The sequence below is a fragment of the Oncorhynchus kisutch genome, linkage group LG26 (assembly GCF_002021735.2).
Source record: "Oncorhynchus kisutch isolate 150728-3 linkage group LG26, Okis_V2, whole genome shotgun sequence".
NCBI lineage: Eukaryota > Metazoa > Chordata > Actinopteri > Salmoniformes > Salmonidae > Oncorhynchus > Oncorhynchus kisutch.
Window position 1 is genome coordinate 397,756 of NC_034199.2, and position 6,071 is coordinate 403,826.

Here is a 6,071-nt window from a genome sequence, read left to right on the forward strand (position 1 = left end):
AAATCAGGTTCTTGAATGCAGCAAATTAGCTTATCACTAGCTAGTGCCAGACTAGGCATGTCTTCTGGTCCAGTGAACTTAGTTACTGGCTGTTTACTGGGTAGCCAAAGCGTAGGTTAGGATGAGTACAAAAGAAAGCAAAACCTGAAAACCTTGAAGTGTTCAGTGAAAGTTTCCCGGGCGTTCAGTGAAGGTGTACAGTTTTGTTTATATATATATATATATCCCTGTCAGATTCACAAATCCTTCATTTCAGTTTAGAAATGGTTTCTGAAGGTTAGTTATTGTTGTAAGTAGAGGTTGACTGATTGATTTTTCAACACCGATACCGATTATTGGGGGACCAAAAAAAGCCGATACGATTTAATCTGCCTACTTATATATATATATATAAATATATTTATTTTTAATAATGACAATTACAACAATACTGAATTAACACTTATTTTAACTTAATATAATACATCAATAAAATCTATTTAGCCTCAAGTAGATAATGAAACATGTTCAATTTGGTTTAAATAATGCAAAAACAAAGTGTTGGAGAAGAATGTAAAATTGCAATATGTGCTATGTAAGAAAGCTAACATTTCAGTTCCTTGCTCAGAACATGAGAACATATGAAAGCTGGTGGTTTCTTTGAACGAGTCTTCAATATTCCCAGGTAAGACGTTTTAGGTTGTAGTTATTATAGGACTATTTCTCTCTATACCATTTGTATTTCATTAACCTTTGACTATTGTATGTTCTTATAGGCACTTTAGTATTGCCAGTGTAACAGTACAGCGTCCGTCCCTCTCCTCGCCCCTACCTGAGCTCGAACCAGCAACACAACGACAACAGCCACCCTCGAAGCAGCGTTACCCATGCAGAGCAAGGGGAACAACCACTCCAAGTCTCAGAGCGAGTGATGTTTGAAACGCTATTAGCGTGCACCCCGCTAACTAGCTAGCCATTTCACATCGGTTACACCAGCCTAATCTCGGGAGTTCATAGGCTTGAAGTCATAAACAGCGCAATGAAGAGCTGCTGGCAAAACGCACAAAAGTGCTGTTTGAAAGAATGCTTATGAGCCTGCTGCTGCCTACTATCGCTCAGTCAGACTGCTCTATCAAATCATAGACTTAATTATAACATAACACACAGAAATACAAGCCTTTGGTCATTAATATGGTAGAATCCGGAAACTATCATCTCGAAAACAAGCGTTTATTCTTTCAGTGAAATACGGAACCGTTCTGTATTTTATCTAACGGGTGGCATCCATAAATCTAAATATTTCTGTTACATTGCACAACCTTCAATGTTATGTCATAATTACGTATAATTCTGGCAAATTAGGCGGCCCAAACTGTTGCATATACACTGACTCTGCGTGCAATGAAAGAGAAGTGCAAGAGAAGTGACACAATTTCACCTGGTTAATATAACCTGCTAACCTGGATTTCTTTGAGCTAAATATGCAGGTTTAAAAATATATACTTCTGTGTATTGATTTTAAGAAAGGCATTGATGTTTATGGTTAGGTACACGTTGGAGCAACGACAGTCCTTTTTCACAAATACGCACCGCAGGACATGCTAGATAAAGTAGTAATATCATCAACCATGTGTAGTTAACTAGTGATTATGATTGATTGTTTTTTATAAGATAAGTTTAATGTTAGCTTGCAACTTTCCTTGGCTTACTGCATTCACGTAACAGGCAGGCTCCTCGTGGAGTGCAATGTAATTAGGTGGTTAGAGCGTTGGACTAGTTAACTGTAAGGTTGCAAGATTGACAAGGTAAAAATCTGTCGTTCTGCCCCTGAACAAGGCAGTTAACCCACCGTTCCTAGGCCGTTATTGAAAATAAGAATGTGTTCTTAACTGACTTGCCTAGTTAAATAAATGTGTTGAAATTTCTTTTTAATAATTGGCCAAATCGGTGTCCAAAAAATACAGATTGTTATGAAAACTTGAAATCGGCCCCGATTAATCAGTCGACCTCTAGTTGTAAGCACCTTAAATGTATACCAAAATTATAAAGAGTTGGCCTACTAGTTGGGAGAAAGTGACTGGTTGGAAGAATGAAGCCTGTTGATTTAGTGGGTTGTAACATTTCCTAGATATCAGTTACATAAGTAATTTATTTTCATACAGAAAACAAAACGTGTTGCCACAAGTTCATCATGGAATGTCTACTTTTGCTAACATTTTCTCATTTGAACCGTACAGATCGCAAAGCATTTTTTCCCACCCCAAATTTGAGGTTTAGGTGGTGTGATATGTACCTACCATTACAATTTTATCAAGCAATACATGGGAAATAAATAAATATAGTTTAAAAAGGTAACATTACATATATACAAAAATGTGTAAATATGGATATTTATATATTGTAGAAATAAAATAACTTTGTTAGAAGTGTTTGGAGTGAGGAAGGTTGGGCAGATTGAGACCACCATGGTCTGGTGATCCATCTGTTTTGATGTAGCTAGCGAGAGTGATTCAGGTGCACATTTAGTTTTTGAATGTGATCACACAAGCGTGGATTAATGATTTAATTGGTATTCTGTTATTTGTTTTAGATTTTAATCCTTGGCTTTCTGTTATGGATGCCTGTCCCTCCATTCACGTAACTTGCTGTCTAGCGTGCGTGATTGCATCATACTGAGAGGAGAGAAGTTTTTATGGCATAACCTTAAACAGTACAGTATACGCAATACAGTACCATTATTGACTGTTTACCATTTACTATTCAGTATGAGATAAGGAAGTCCCAATGTGTCTGAATATAAAATGCTGTGTGTTTGATATGATTTCTCCTGTCAGGGTTTTATAGTTTCCTTAAAAACCAATGGATCATGTATTGTACAGTTGAAGTCGGAAGTTTACATACACTCAGGTTGGAGTTTCTTGTTAACAAACTATAGTTTTGGCAAGTCAGTTAGGACATCTACTTTGTGCATGACACAAGTAATTTTTCCAACAATTGTTTACAGACATTATTTCACTTTTAATTCACTGTATCAGAATTCCAGTGGGTCAGAAGTTTACATACACTAAGTTGACTGCTTTTAAACGGCTTGGAAAATTCCAGAAAATGATGTCATGGCTTTATAAGCTTCTGATAGGCTAACTGCACATAGAGACAAAGATCGTACTTTTTGGAGAAATGTCCTCTGGTCTGATGAAACAAAAATAGAACTGTTTGGACATAATGACCATTATGTTTGGAGGGAAAAGGGGGAGGCTTGCAAGCCGAAGAACACCATCCCAACCGTGAAGCACGAGGGTGGCAGCATCATGTTGTGGGGGTGCTTTGCTACAGGAGGGACTGGTGCACTTCACAAAATAGATGGCGTTATGAGGCAGGAAAATTACGTGGATATATTGAAGCAACATCTCAAGACATCAGTCAGGAAGTTTATAATTTAAAGCTTGGTCGTAAATGGGTCTTCCAAATGGACAATGATCCCAAGCATACCCCCAAAGTTGTGGCAAAATGGCTTAAGGACAACAAAGTCAAGGTATTGGAGTAGCCATCACAAAGCCCTGACCTCAATCCTATAGTAAATGTGTAGGCAGAACTGAAAAGGCGTGTACGAGCAAGGAAGCCTACAAACCTGACTAAGTTACACCAGCTGTCAGGAGGATTGGGCTAAAATTCACCCAACTTATTGTGGGAAGCTTGTGGAAGGCTACACGAAACGTTTGACCCGAGTTAAACAATTTAAAAGGCAAAGCTAGCAAATACTAATTGAGTGTATGCAAACTTTTGACCCACTAGAAATGTGATGAAAGAAATAAAAGCTGAAATAAATCATTCTCTACTATTGTTCTGACATTTCACATTCTTAAAATAAAATTGTGATCCTAACTGACCTAAGGCAGGGAATTTTTACTAGGATTAAATGTCAGAAATTGTGAAACTGAGTTTAAATGTATTTAGCTAAGGTGTATGTAAACTTTGACTTCAACTGTATATGCGAGAGTTATCCTTTGCTAGATGGTTTCCATGTAATTCATTAAATGGTTTGCTCTATGATATTATGGGTCAGTTTTACAGGCACAGATTAAGCAGATTTTGTTTTGTTGCATGCTTTGTAGTCCAGGACTAGTGTTAATCTCTGTCTGAGAAAGCATCCCCCAATGTGTACAGTTAGTTGAATGCAGAGCATCAAAGGGTTTTGGTGTAAACTCTCTCAGAAGGGTCTGGTAGCACGAGTCATGATTTTAAATGGATACTTGGCAATGAAGCCACTTATCAACTTCCCCACTAGCTAACGCTAGTTAGCAACTTTCTGCAGAGACACAAATATGGTATCCGCCAGTTGGACGTACTGCCAAATTCTCTAAAACAACGTTGGAGGCGGCTTATGATATAGAAATGAACATAAGAACATAAAATTATCTAGCAACAGCTCTGGTGGACATTCCTAGTCAGCATGCCAATTGCACACTCCCTCAACTTGAGACATCTGTGGCATTGTGTTGTCACAAAACGTCACATTTTAGAGTGACCCTTTATTGTCCCAGCATACGGTGCACCTGTGTAATGATCATGCTGTTTAATCAGCTTCTTGATATGCCACACCTGTCAGGTGGATGGATTATCTTGGTAAAGGAGAAAAGCTCACTAACGGGATGTAAACACATTTGAGAGAAATAAGCTTTTTGTGAGTATGGAACATTTTCTGGGATTTTCTGTTTCAGCTCATGAAACATGGGACCAACACTTGCGGGTTTTTTTTTTTTCAGTGGAGATAAAGGGCTTCATTGCTAAAATATTGAAACTCATTACTCTGTGTGTATAGACTTATTTTCCTTCATACATTTGCTCTAGAACCTTTGTCTAACCATACAATAAATGACATCAACTAAAACATATTGCATTATTTGTGTAGGAAGTTACTGTAATACGTTCTAGTACAGGTTGAGGAGAAACTAATATGGCACAATGCACATTACTAGCATTGGCTTCTTAGGTCACAATTAGCAGCATCGATAATGGGTCTATAGCAACATATCTTCAGGTTAAAGTATTTACAGAAGAGAATGTCACTGCAACTGTTTCTTGTATACAATATAATATGGTTTCCTTGTTTGACCATTTGCCTCATGCAGCGCAACATCTCCTTCGCATAGAGTTGATCTGGCTGTTGATTGTGTCCTGTTGTCCCAATCCTCTTGTGCATTGGCGGGAAGTAGAACATGCTGTCGTACACGCCAATCCAGAGCATCCCAAACATGTTCAATGGGTGACATGTTTGAGTATGTAGACCATTGAAGAACTGAAACATTTTCAGCTTCTAGGAATTGTGTACAGATCCTTGAGACATGGGGCTGTGCATTATCCTGCTGAAACATGAGGTGATGGAGGATGAATGGCACGACAATGGGCTTCAGGATCTCATCATGGTATCTCTGTGCATTCAAATTTCCATTGATAAAATGCAATTGTGTTCATTGTCTGTAGCTCATGCTTGCCCATACCATAACCCCACCATGGGACACTGTGTTCACAATGTTGACGTCAGCAAACCGCTCGCCAAACAAGCTGTCATACTCAACATGTACTGAACTGACATAAACGACTGATGATTGGTTGAAAGAAATTGATAAGATGGTGGCAGCTGTACTGTTAGATATCAGTGCAGGTTTTGATATTATTGACCATAACCTGTTAACATTTGGCCATGGTTTACCCCCACAAAAGTATGTGGACACCCATTCAAATTAGTGGATGTGTCTATTTCAGTCAGACCTGTTACTGACGTATATGTATACAGTTAAAGTGGGAAGTTTACATACACTTATGTTGGAGGCATTAAAACTAGCTTTTCAACCACCACAAATTTATTGTTAACAAACTATAGTTTTGGCAAGTCTGTTAGGACATCTATTTTGTGCATGACACAAGTCATTTTTCCAACAAATGTTTACAGGCAGATTATTTCACTTATAATTCACTGTATCACAAGTTTACAAACACTAAGTTGACTGCTTTTAAACAGCTTGGAAAATTCCAGAAAATGTATTGGCTTTAGAAGCTTCTGACAGGCTAATTGACATCATTTGAGTCAATTG